The following is a 13621-nucleotide window of genomic DNA, read 5'->3' on the forward strand; positions in this document are numbered from 1 at the left end:
TGGCTATTGAAACTAGGCGCAGCCCCAGAAGGCGAGCACAGCTTAGCTGCCTGCTGCGCCAATGAGCTGGACAGCCGGAGCTGGGCAAGCTGTGAAACACCAGATTCCATGTCACGGTACTGCGGTGCGGCTCCCAGGAGACAGCTCCTGCCGAGCTTGCATGTCAGGATGGCCGAGTGGTCTAAGGCGCTGCGTTCAGGTCGCGGTCTCCCCTGGAGGCGTGGGTTCAAATCCCACTTCTGACAAACCGAGCCTGCAGCAGTGCGCTCAGGCTGAAGTCTTTAACTCTCTGCCCCCATGTCCGAATGATACAGTAACACTGACAAAGTGCCGCATCACGCGGGCTTTAATGCAAGTGCACTGAAAGGGGATCAAAAGAATTGTCCTGGGATGGCGTTGCTTTTTAAGGTTTGCAGGGCATTTTTTTCGTCAAATCCTCGTACAGCGTCAAGTCATGACATTTGACAGATCCATGCCCTTGTATCGTGGATCATCCAGTGAGCAGAGAGCCAATTGAGAATGTGCGTAAAAGCAAATCTGAATGTTTCCGCCCAGTTTCTAACAGGAGACCCTCCGCTTGTAAAGCCATCGTGATAACCACAGGAGCCTCCGGTTAGGGTGAGAGCACTGTCTTGTGGTGCCAGCGCAGAGAGACGGAAAGTCACTTTCCACAATGTTTTCATTCAATGTTCTACGCTGGTGGAATCACCTTCCCATTCCCACTCGGATTACGGATACACTGGTGTCCTTCAAACGACAGCTAACACCCATCTCTTCAGAGTACACCCGAACCCCGGTGAATATCCCTCTCTCTAAAGAAAACGAAACTCCTACTCCAGCACTAAATTCTCTGAGCACAAACAAATTACTTGGAATAAATAGCCCTTTTTTCGTATGCATTGCCTCGTCTTGTTGACTACCTCCACTATTGTATGTCGCTTTGGACAAAAGTGTCCGCTAATTGTATGCTTCCGCCCAGTTTCGAACAGGAGACCTTTAGCGTGTAATGCAAACATGATAAACACTACACTACGGAAACCAATAGGCCCGTGCTGCTTCAAGTATTTATAGTCTTTTTTTATAGAGCTGTCTTGTACGGTCTGCACCGTGAAGGGCCAGCAAACGCACTGGCCACCTGCTCATGCACAACACAAAGCTAAAAGAAATCAGATTCTACGCAAGTTTGCGACACCGCGAGGGGCGGTAAACACTGAGCTGAATTCAAACTTCTAGCCTCACACCGCTCTGCAGAAAGAATGTTTTCAGTGAACGTCAGTACTCAACAGAAGCCTGATTTGACAATTGTCATAAAAGCCAGAGGTTGTTTCCGCCCAGTTTCGAACTGGGGACCTTTCGCGTGTGAGGCGAACGTGATAACCACTACACTACGGAAACCTTCAGGCTAACCAAGCAGATAACCCTTTTTGATTGGGTGCCTGTCGACGATCATTGCTGGTGCGGCAGTGGATGCTATTATTTTCTCGCCAAAAGAAGAGCACTGTTCCTGCTCGGTTTCGAACCGAGGACCTTTCGCGTGTTAGGCGAACGTGATGACCACTACACTACAGAAACCCCACAAGCGCTATCACCAGCGAAGTTAGGCCTGCAAGGATAAAACAAGGCGTACGCGTTGGTCAATCGAGCGGACAAAGCCAACTCAGCGTGACAAGCTCCCTGCAGGTATCAGGGCCAATTTACAATCCTGGCCCGACACAGCTGTACAGGTCCTTGCGAAATGTCCCCTTTCGTCACATTTGAAGCACCTGAATTCTGGGCGTTCCTTCATCACATTTTCTGAGCTCATGCATAGTCGACAGGTTTTTACCCGATTGGTGTGCATGACTCTAAAGTGCTGTGGCCCTTCCGCCGTCTCGATTTTGGTACTGTATGGTAAGGAGACCATCTCTTCCGGAAATCTGTTTTTTACAAACCTTGTTCCGTCTTCTATGTTTGTGCCAGGATACAATCTTCTTTTAATTTTAGATACGGGGAAAATTCCCCATCTCTCTAGCTTGCTTAAAATTTCTTCATCTGCTAGGTAAACAGGCAGATGCTTGAACGAAACAACATAGTCTCTGTTTTGTAACCTCCGTACTTCAGATTTCACTCCTTTAATTGTCAATCCATTGTCTATTAAAATTTCGGTGTCATCTTCAGTCTCCATTGTTACTTCATACTCCCTTTGTTTGTTTGGGTCTCACCGCCAGAATTCTTCCTTCTCCGATCAGCTCCGTGACTGCTTTGGTTATATCAAATCTTCTTGCATCTTTTACATTTTCTACTTCTACAGTTACTGTTGCTTCCTTTGTGCATACTCTTCTTTGTACCTCTTGCTTATCCTTACCTTTCTCACCTCTTCGTTGGCCGGGCTCTTCATTTTATTTATCTCTTTGTCTGTTGCCAAGTCCATTTTCTTTATCTCTTCGTCTATTATCCAGTCCATTTTCTTTATCCTCTCTTGCAAGTCCCTCCATTTCCATGTCGTTGCCGGGGAATCTGTCCATGATTAAAAATAAAACACACTACATAACCACCCGTCAGTCAGCAAAATGCTGCTGTTAGGTGGTTTTTAAAGACAAAAAGAAAACAAACAAACAAAAACACTCAAGGTCAATAAACAAAAAGGTAGACAAACAAAATGGGGAGAGCCTTTCTCTCCTTACTGCTGCCAACTCACTTCCTGTTTGCTCTATAGCCCCCTCAGGGTGGTGTGGCCGTAAGCAATGACAGCTGTCAAGTGTTGGCTATTGAAACTAGGCGCAGCCCTAGGAGGCGAGCACAGCTTAGCTGCCTGCTGCGCCAATGAGCTGGACAGCCGGAGCTAGGCAAGCTGTGAAACACCAGATTCCATGTCACGGTACTGCGGTGCGGCTCCCAGGAGACAGCTCCTGCCAAGCTTGCATGTCAGGATGGCCGAGCGGTCTAAGGCGCTGCGTTCAGGTCGCAGTCTCCCCTGGAGGCGTGGGTTCGAATCCCACTTCTGACAAACCGAGCCTGCGGCAGTGTGCTCAGGCTGAAGTCTTTAACTCTCTGCCCCCATGTCCGAATGATACAGTAACACTGACAAAGTGCCGCATCACGCGGGCTTTAATGCAAGTGCACTGAAAGGGGATCAAAAGAATTGTCCTGGGATGGCGTTGCTTTTTAAGGTTTGCAGGGCATTTTTTTCGTCAAATCCTCGTACAGCGTCAAGTCATGACATTTGACAGATCCATGCCCTTGTATCGTGGATCATCCAGTGAGCAGAGAGCCAATTGAGAATGTGCGTAAAAGCAAATCTGAATGTTTCCGCCCAGTTTCTAACAGAAGACCCTCCGCTTGTAAAGCCATCGTGATAACCACAGGAGCCTCCGGTTAGGGTGAGAGCACTGTCTTGTGGTGCCAGCGCAGAGAGACGGAAAGTCACTTTCCACAATGTTTTCATTCAATGTTCTACGCTGGTGGAATCACCTTCCCATTCCCACTCGGATTACGGATACACTGGTGTCCTTCAAACGACAGCTAACACCCATCTCTTCAGAGTACACCCGAACCCCGGTGAATATCCCTCTCTCTAAAGAAAACGAAACTCCTACTCCAGCACTAAATTCTCTGAGCACAAACAAATTACTTGGAATAAATAGCCCTTTTTTCGTATGCATTGCCTCGTCTTGTTGACTACCTCCACTATTGTATGTCGCTTTGGACAAAAGTGTCCGCTAATTTACATTTACATTTAGTCATTTAGCAGACGCTTTTATCCAAAGCGACTTACAAATGAGGACAAGGAAGCAATTTACACAACTAAGAGCAACAATGAATAAGTACTAAAGGCAAGTTTCAGGTCTGTAAAGTCTAAGAAGGGAAGTATTAGTAGTTTTTTTTTTTTTGTACAGTTAGTGTGATATTCAAAGAGGCAATTGCAAATTAGGAAGTGAAGTGGAGACTAAATAGTTGAGTTTTTAGTCGTTTCTTGAAAATAGCGAGTGACTCTGCTGTTCTGATGCAGTTAGGGAGTTCATTCCACCAACTGGGCAGATTGAGCGTGAGCGTTCGCGAAAGTGATTTTTTCCCTCTTTGGGATGGAACCACGAGGCGACGTTCATTCACAGAACGCAAGTTTCTGGAGGGCACATAGATCTGCAGAAGTGAGTGCAGATAAGAAGGTGCTAGGCCAGAAGTCACTTTGTAGGCAAACATCAGAGTTTTGAATTTGATGCGAGCAGCAACTGGCAGCCAGTGCAAACGGACTAGCAGCGGAGTGACATGTGCTCGTTTAGGTTCATTGAAGACAACTCGTGCTGCTGCATTCTGGAGCAGCTGAAGAGGTTTGATAGAGTTAGCTGGAAGCCCAGCTAGTAGAGAGTTGCAGTAATCCAGTTTGGAGAGAACAAGAGCTTGAACAAGGAGTTGAGCTGCATGTTCAGATAAGAAGGGTCGGATCTTTCTGATGTTATAGAGTGCAAATCTGCACGATCGAGCAGTTCTAGAAATGTGTTCAGAGAAGTTTAGTTGGTCATCAATCGTTACTCCAAGGCTTTTCACCATTTTGGATGCAGTAATGGTTGCCCCATCCATCTGGATTAAAAAGTTATGGTGTAGAGTCGGGTTGGCAGAAACTACAAGCATTTCGTTTTTGCGAGGTTCAGCTGAAGGTGATGATCTTTCATCCAGTGTGAAATATCCAACAGGCAGGCTGAGATACGAGCTGGAACCGAGGGATCATCAGGATGAAAAGAGAGGTATAGCTGGGTATCATCAGCATAGCAGTGGTAGGAGAATCCATGTCTCTGGATGACTGGTCCTAGAGATGATGTGTAGATGGAGAAGAGAAGTGGCCCAAGAACAGAGCCTTGAGGTACCTCAGTGTTTAGATGCTGTAGGTTGGACACCTCTCCCCTCCAAGACACCCTGAATGACCTGTCAGAGAGGTAAGATCTAAACCATTGTATAACAGTGCCCGCAACGCCCAGTGACTCAAGCGTAGATAGCAGGATCTGGTGGTTGACAGTGTCAAAAGCAGCTGACAAGTCCAGCAAAATGAGGACTGATGATTTAGAGTCTGCTTTAGCCAGTCTGAGATCCTCCACGACAGAGAGCAGGGCAGTCTCAGTTGAGTGGCCTTTCTTAAAGCCGGATTGCTTGTTGTCCATGAGATTGTTTTGAGTAAGAAAGTCCAGAACTTGATTGAACACTACTTTCTCCAGAATCTTGGCCATGAATGGAAGCAGGGATACTGGTCTGTAGTTTTCAAGTAGCGTATGGTCCAGGTTGGGTTTCTTTAGCAGTGGGGTTACCCTAGCCTGCTTAAATGTAGTGGGGAATAAACCAGAGTCAAGAGATGTGTTAATTATGTGAGTCAGTGTTGGTATGACTGCAGGAGAGATGGCTTGCAAGAGATGAGAGGGAATGGGATCGAGTGGACAGGTGGTTGCATGGCTAGATAGCACAAGTTTGGACACCTCAGACTCAGAGAGCTGAGAAAAAGAGGTGAGTGTGTGTGGTGTTGGTGTTGTATCTTGCGTGTTTGTTGTAGGTGCAGCAAATTGAGCATTGATTTTTGCAGTTTTGGTGCAAAAGAATGTAGCAAAGTCATCAGTAGTAAGTGTGGAGGATGCGGGTGGAGGAGGAGGATAGAGGAGGGAGGAAAATGTTTTAAAAAGTAGGCGAGGATTAGTGGCATTGTTGATTTTCAGACGGTAATACGTCTGCTTTGCAGAAGTAACCTCAGCTGAGAAAGAGGACAGAAGAGTTTGGTATGTTAAGACATGTGCAGGATTTTTAGTTTTCCGCCAAATTCTCTCTGCAGCCCGAAGTTTTGAGCGATGCTCACGGAGAGCATCCGAGAGCCAGGGTGCAGGAGGACTGGCACGGGCTGGCCTGGATGCAAGAGGACATAATCGGTCTAGACATGATGCTAGTGTGGAGCAGAGTGTATTAGTGGCACTGTTCGAATCAAGTGCAGTGAGTTTGCGAGATGGAGGAAGAGAGTCTGAAACAATGGTGGATAGTCTATTGGGTGAGAGAGATCGTAGGTTTCTGCGAAAGGTAACCAGTGTTGGAGTGTGTGGCGGCTCAGGAGTAATGTGGATGTTGAGAGACAGAAGGAAATGATCAGATATTTGTAGTGGAGTTACTATTGTTTGATCAGTGAAGCAGTGTCGTGTGTAAATAAGGTCTAGCTGATTACCTGATTTGTGGGTAGCAGAGGTAGGTGCTCTTTTTAGGTCAAAAGAGGCAAGCAAAGTCTGAAAGTCTGCAGCTTGCGGTTTGTCAACGTAAATGTTGAAGTCACCTAGCACCAATAAGGGAGTGGCAAAATTAGAAAAAGATGAGAGAAGAACATCCAGTTCATCTAGGAAGTGACCTAATTTACCTGGTGGGCGGTAGATGACAACCACATTTATGTAGAAGGGGTGGATAATGGTGACTGCATGGAATTCAAAGGAGCTGATTGTTGGCAGGGACGTTATCAGAGTAAATGTCCATTCTTTGGAAATTAGTAGTCCAGTCCCACCCCCTCTCCCTGTCTGACGAGGAGTGTGGGAAAAAGAGAAATTATTCCAAATTGGGGTGTATTTAGATGGTGTGAGTGGGGAATTTGTGACCTGATGGAATTTCCACCAGGCTGTCAGAGTTGCTTCTATTGTCGGCATTTTAAAACAGTGATGTTTTTTGATTGATTGACTGTGAAAGGGTAATTCTGAAATTTTAATGTCTTTGCAAATCGATTGTTCAATGTCTTGCCATGTGTCTTCTGATGAGTTAGGTTTAATCCATTTTCGTATGTTTTGAAGCTGATTTGCGAGAAAATAGTTGTAAAAATGTGGTGCTTCTAATCCTCCTTGTGTTTTTGGTCTCTGTAGGGTTGTCAATTTTATTCTTGGGGTTTTATTTTTCCAGTAGAATTTTGTTATAATTGAGTCTAGAGATTTGAACCAGGTATGTGTGGGTTGTGTTGGAATCATTGAAAATAAATAGTTTATTTTTGGGAGAATGGACACTTTGGTAACTGATATTCTGCCCATGATGGATAGTGGTAAGTTCATCCAGCGTTGCAGGTCGTCATCTATTTTTTTAAGTATCGGAGTATAGTTAAGTGCAAACAACTCTGACAGCCTGGCGGAAACATTGATACCCAAATATGTGATATAGTTAGTGCACAGAGGGATTTGTGATGTTTGGGATGTCACATCCACACTGGTGGAATATAATGGGAGTATAGCAGATTTGTTCCAGTTGATTGAATATTCAGAAATATTTGAAAAGGTATCAATAAGTTTTATTGTTTCCTGTAATGATGTTTGGGGATTTTGTAAGTATAATAATATGTCATCCGCGTAAAGACTTATTTTATGGTGTATGTTTGAAGTTTGAATTCCTTTAATATAATTGTTTTGACGGATAGCAGCTGCAAGTGGTTCAATGAATATGGTAAATAAAGAGGGAGAGAGTGGACATCCTTGTCTAGTTCCCCGGTGTAGAGTGAAGCTGCGTGATGTTAGTCCGTTAGTAATGACAGTAGCTGAGGGTGATGTGTAGAGAATTTTGATCCAATTAATAAATGACTCCCCAAAACCAAACCTCTCTAATGTGGAAAACAGGAATTTCCAGTTTACTTTATCGAAGGCATTTTCTGCGTCGAGGGTGACTATGATAGAATTGTTATTGTTTATTGATGAGTGGTGTATTAGGTTTATGAGTCTGCGTGTATTGTTTGATGATTGTCTACCTTTAATAAAACCGGTTTGATCTGGATGGATTATGGATGGCATGATTTTTTCTATTCTATGTGAAAGTGCTTTAGCAATTATTTTAGTGTCTACGTTAATTAGTGAGATTGGACGATAGCTTGACGGTAATGTTGGGTCTTTATTAGGTTTGAGGAGGAGTGCAATTGTAGCTGTGTTCATGGTATCTGGAAGCTTTGAATTTTGTTTTGATTCGTTAATCAACCGGATGAAAAGTGGTGATAAAATTGACCAAAAGTGTTTGTAGAACTCAGCAGGGAAACCATCGGGTCCTGGTGATTTATTATTAGGCATGAGTTTAAGTGCATTTGAAATTTCTTGTTGTGATAAAAGGGATTCAAGAGAATTTATTTGCTGTTCATTTAGCTGAGGTAAGTTGATTTTGCTAAGAAATGAATGAATTTCGTCCTGTGATGGTTTTTTTTCAGGGGAATATAATTTACTGTAAAATTTTTGAAAGATGTTATTTATTTCTTCTGGTGAGTTGGTGGGTTTCCCCGCTGAGTCCTTAATGACTGATATTGTTGTTTTTTCTTTATTGTGTTTGATTTGATTAGCCAGATATTTACCAGATTTGTTACTATGATGGAAGTGTTCTTGTCGTAATCTGTGAATAAGGAATTGGGTATGTGCATTAATTAATTTATTTAATTGTGATTTATATTTTCTTAGCAAATCTTGTGTTTCTTCTGTTGGATTATTTATGTTAATGTCTTCTAGATCTTTAATTTTCTGTTCCAGTTCAGCTTGATGTTCTTTCTCTTTCTTTTTTTTGTAAACAGAGTATGAAATTATTTTCCCTCTTAATACTGCATTTCCTGTTTCCCACAGAAGAGATGGGGATGTTTCAGGGGAGTCATTTATCTCTAGAAAGCATGACCACTCTCTTTTAAAATAACTGTTGAAATCCTGGTCTTGAAGAAGAAAGGTGTTGAATCGCCATCTGGAAACGGGGTTTTGTCTGGTGGTTATATTCAGTTTTAATGTTACAGGAGCGTGATCACTAATGATTATTGGGTGGATCTTTGATTCAGAAATATTGGATAAAATAGAATTACTGGTGAGAAAAAAGTCAATGCGGGAGTACGAATGATGAACTGGTGAATAAAATGAGAATGCTTTAATGTCTGGATGTTGGAGGCGCCAACAATCGCCAAGACCGATATCACTCATGAACTGTTTTATAGTGTCTGCAGATTTCCAAATGCGTTTATTGCTGATATTATTAGATCTGTCTGTAGTTGGGTCTAAAACTGTGTTGAAATCACCTGCTATTATGACGGGGCAATTAGAAAGATTTGAAATGGCGGAAAAAAAAATTCTGAAAGAAAGATGGGTCATCTGTATTTGGGCCATATATGTTTCCTATTGTGAGTGAGTTATTATTAATTGTAATGTTAATTATGACAAAACGTCCCTCTGGGTCTGTAATTGTGGTGTTATGAACAAATGATATTTTTTATTTATTAAGATACCGACTCCTCTCTGTTTTGTGTTGTAGTGGGCAGAATATGAATGATATTGTGATGATTTAATTTTGTTTTGATCAGAATCTGACAAGTGAGTATCTTGTAGAAGGCATATATCTGCTTGTAATTTATTTAAATGATTAAACACTTTGATCCTCTTAGCCTGGGAGCCGAGTCCACGGACGTTCCAGGATAGAAATGTGATTGGTGACATTTAATAAAATAATAAAAAATTAAATAAATAAGTGAATAACAGTAATGTATCATGTAACATGTGGTAGTACTGCATTAGTAACTTATGTATTTGAAAAGATGGGATATTGTACCTGTGTGTGTGTTTGTATGACAATGCAAAATTAGACTGATATGCATACAGTTTAGACATGAAGTTGACAAAATTTACACAACAAAACATTGACCAAACAGAAATGACTGTAAATACCAACATAAAGTTTTAAAGTGGGAGAGGGATGAGACCTAGGTGCAATAACAAAACCATAACTTAAGGAAGATGTATAGAGAGATTGAGTATTATTGTGTGAGAGATGAGTTTAGAAAAGCCATGGGGTAATGTCCTTATCGCGAAATAGTTGTCCGTCTATGAATAATTTATCCCTTGTAATGATTGCCCGTTTTCCTTCATTTATTTTTTGTTTTCGGATTGGAAAGAGTTGTTTTCGACGGTCGAGAATGTCCTTTGGATATTGTTCGTTGAGTCCGTAAGTTGTACCTTTAAGTTGTCTGCCTTGTTTTTGAACCAGTTCTTTGTGTTTGTAGTGTTCGAATTTTGCGATGATTGGACGGGGACGGTTGCTGTTTTGTTGCGAACGGATGCGGTGGACACGGTGAAAGGTGATGGTTTGTACAGTTTCAGCTGGTAGTTTGAGTTGTTTTGTCATAAAGTCCTTGATTAATTTTTCGGGGTCGTCTGGAGTTTGATCCGGGATACCTGTGAAGACTAGATTGTCTCTCATACTGCGTGTTTGTAAGTCCAAAATGTTTTCTTTCATCGATTTGTTTTCTTTTACAACGGAGGTGAGCTGAGTGGAAAGTGTGTGAACTGAGTCCTTCAAAAAGTTGTTTTCCTTCGTGAGTGTGTCAATCTGTTCTTGACTAAACGAATGTTAGATCTAAACATGATACTGTATAATCGATTATATTATATCTAGTGCCTTCTCCAGTGTTCAAGCAAACTAAAGCCCTTTCTTCCATAAATTGTTCTATTATTTCCCCATTTTCATCTATTTTTTTACTCCCCCATAACCAATTGTGAGCATTAAAGTCACCACACTAAAGTTCTTTTTTTCCTCTTTCAACCTTTTCAAGTGCATTCATTGAAATGTTTTTACACGGATTATAAAAATTATATATTACCAGTGAATTTCCACAATAAAAAACCTCAACCATCACACACACTCTACTTCCTCCACCTTTCCAAGACTCTGTAAGTCATTTCATCCCTTATAAATGTAGCTACCCCTCCTCCTTGACTCTCTCTCCTGTCTTTCCGTATTGATTTATAACCTTGTAAAGCAAACTGAATATTTGGTTTAAGCCATGTTTCTTGTACACATATTACATTTGGTTTATATTCTAACTCTAAAACAAAATTTTTAAACTCTTGCCCATTTGCAATTATACTTCTTGCATTCCATTGTAGAATACTTATAACCATTAAGCTAATCAGAAATTTGAGAAGCATCATTTATTGCTGATCTAGTGAGAATGTCATGAATTATTTGGGCAGAAATTCCTGTAATTCCTAAAAACTCCGCTGCAGCATCTAGAATTGTTTTGATTTTTGCTGACCTGCTTGTCATTACAGCTGTTACATTGATCACTTTGACAATAAATACCAAAAAGTTCTCTTTTGTCATTATGAGGTCATTTTCATTTATACATTTGTTATTACACTTATTTTCCCTTCTGTTCCCAGTCTCAGTATTCCTTTCTAGTTGTTTTTCCATCTGTCTTTACTTCCTCCACTCTTATCTCCTTTTTCTGGCAGCTCTTGACTGCTTCTGCATAAGAAACTTTGTGTTCAATCTTGAATTTCTGTACCTCTTTTGCTTTTAACTGAAATTCACATCCTCCATATGCCGCACTGTGCGGACCCCCACAATTGCAACATTTTAGATCATTTGTACATTTATCATATTCATGATCTTCACCACACTTAACACATCTCATCTTTCCTCTACATACTGCTGCTACATGACCAATCTGCTGGCACTTGTAACACCTCAAAGGCTTTGGAATGTACTCTCTAACTGTATAACTGATGTATCCCATTTTCACCTTTTCAGGCAGTTTCCCTTCAAATGTCAGCAAAATGCTCATACTTTCTTGTCTATCTCCACTTACGTTTTTAAACAATCTTCTCACATTGATTACTTTACCTCCTATTATATTTTCCTCGATCTCTTCATTGGAAATATGTGTTGGTACATCTGCGATTACCCTTTTCTCATTTTTGGCTACTCCTATTTCTCTAGAAGTTACCTTTTCTCTGTTCATCTCTTTGATCCCAAGTAATTTATTTCTTTGTGCACTGTCCTTGACTATTATTAGCACTCTTCCTTGTCCCAAACATCTTGCCAAGCTAACTGTACCGATTAGCTTATCTATAGCCTTAGACAGCCCAATCGGATGTAGATGTTTCCCTGTACCTTTGTCAAACGTCATCATTACTTTATATCCTGGTATTTAATTTTGCGTTTGATCTTTCCTATTATCTTTCTCACTCGTTTTAGTCTTTTTTTATTTCCGTTTACCACATTACTCATTGCACAACAAGCACAGATCAGATCAAGCAATGGCTTTTATTTACTTAGAGTTATTATTTATTAAGAAATGTTACAGATACCGCGAACTCCAGCTTGTTGTTGTCTCTGAATCCGTGACGTAACTTCCGCTTCTCCCTCCTCTTCCTCCGCTCATGTCCCGCCGCTGATTTCTCCCCGTTGCCGCTTCTGTTTTTAAAGGGCTCTGCAACGAACGCGATTGGCAGAGAGAGAAGTCATCGTCACACGGTTGATTAGGATTGGCAGTCCTGTCACCCAATAGTGCTCCAAAGTAGGCGGTACCTGAGAAAATGACAGGGCCGGTACAGAAAGAGAGAGACAGAAAGAACATACACGCAGCAAAACTGTGCGGTTCGTAACACATACCATAATAAGCACAAGCAAAAACATGAATTTCATCAACTTCAATAACAATTATTTATTATTAACATTTATTAACAAACTCTTAAACAAACTTTCTTACAAACTTTTATCACACAATAATTATATACACTTGAACAGATGGAGAAAAAAAAGCTGCTTAATTATTACCTCAATTGAAAGAAAGAAAGTTATATGAAAGAAAGAAAGAAAGAAAGAAAGAAAGAAAGAAAGAAAGAAAGAAAGATCAACGCCTGGACTTGTTTTTAAAAGGCAACAGCTTGTGATCCTTCTTCATTGTGATGATCTTTGTCTCAAGACTGGGGCAGGAGATGAGGAACTGTTGTAATTCTTTGGAATAGCACTGTAGAGTTGTTCCATTTACATATGCTGGAATTTGATATAATTCTCCCTCTGAAGCAATTGCCACCTGTAATCACAAGTGCAGAAATGTAATTTGTAGAATTTCAAAATGGTATAGCAATAGAAACCAATTAATATCAGGATATCAGATTATACAAACCTCATTGAATTGATAATTACTGTCAGTAGTTGTCAAGAGCCCTTTCAGATTAAAAGTAGTTTGTTTTGTTGGGTTGGATCTAAACTCTTCAAGAAGGTGAATATCCAGTATTTCTATTTCCAATATTATTTAACTTGAGGCTGTATTTTATGCTGCTTTTGAACTGTATTGCAATAAAGAATATTTTTTCTGGTATGTAGCTTATGCTCTGATATAGATAGGGTGAACAAAAAAGATAAAACAAGATAATATAACACTATAAATTAGCAGCAGTATACATACCAAGTATCATTGCACTGATGAATCACTCAATAATCTTAACAAAAATATAAATGCATCACCTAAAGGAAGGTGCCTTGTTGGAACATGTTTAGATCAGGCTGTAATTTTCTAAGAATATGTGTTTAACTACTTAGCAACAACACTAAAATTATTACAACATCTGTGGTCATACATACCTCTGCAATTATACTTGTCAGGGATAAGGTAGATTTATCCACCTTGTGCCTTTTTAAGCAGTACCGAATGCTTAAATTATTTTTATATGTTTTAAGTACAAGTTTGTACCTATGCGTAACTTGTTCTGTGGTGGTCACTGGAGAAAAAAAAAGTAAAAATAATTGTTGGGTTAATGTATGATTTATGATACCATTTACAATACCTTAGATACTTTAATGACTTCACATTTCAACTCAAAACCTTGTTCATAATTAAATAAAGTATAATAATAATTGT

General features: G+C 40.6%; 1 protein-coding gene and 4 non-coding genes across 5 annotated transcripts in view; 3 read left to right on the top strand and 2 right to left on the bottom strand.

The window, feature by feature from the left end:
* The window catches only part of LOC141381669 (BEN domain-containing protein 5-like), a 495902-nt gene that overhangs the window by 474400 nt on the left and 7881 nt on the right, over positions 1-13621 (top strand). The window lies entirely within an intron of this gene.
* On the top strand, positions 163-245 carry trnal-cag (transfer RNA leucine (anticodon CAG)). Its single transcript has one exon. It is a non-coding gene; the product is annotated as a tRNA-Leu (tRNA).
* Positions 1323-1395, bottom strand: trnav-cac (transfer RNA valine (anticodon CAC)). Its single transcript has one exon. It is a non-coding gene; the product is annotated as a tRNA-Val (tRNA).
* trnav-aac (transfer RNA valine (anticodon AAC)) lies at positions 1500-1572 on the bottom strand. Its single transcript has one exon. It is a non-coding gene; the product is annotated as a tRNA-Val (tRNA).
* trnal-cag (transfer RNA leucine (anticodon CAG)) lies at positions 2904-2986 on the top strand. The gene has a single exon. It is a non-coding gene; the product is annotated as a tRNA-Leu (tRNA).

Source organism: Danio rerio, chromosome 4, assembly GCF_049306965.1.
Source record: "Danio rerio strain Tuebingen ecotype United States chromosome 4, GRCz12tu, whole genome shotgun sequence".
Lineage (NCBI taxonomy): Eukaryota > Metazoa > Chordata > Actinopteri > Cypriniformes > Danionidae > Danio > Danio rerio.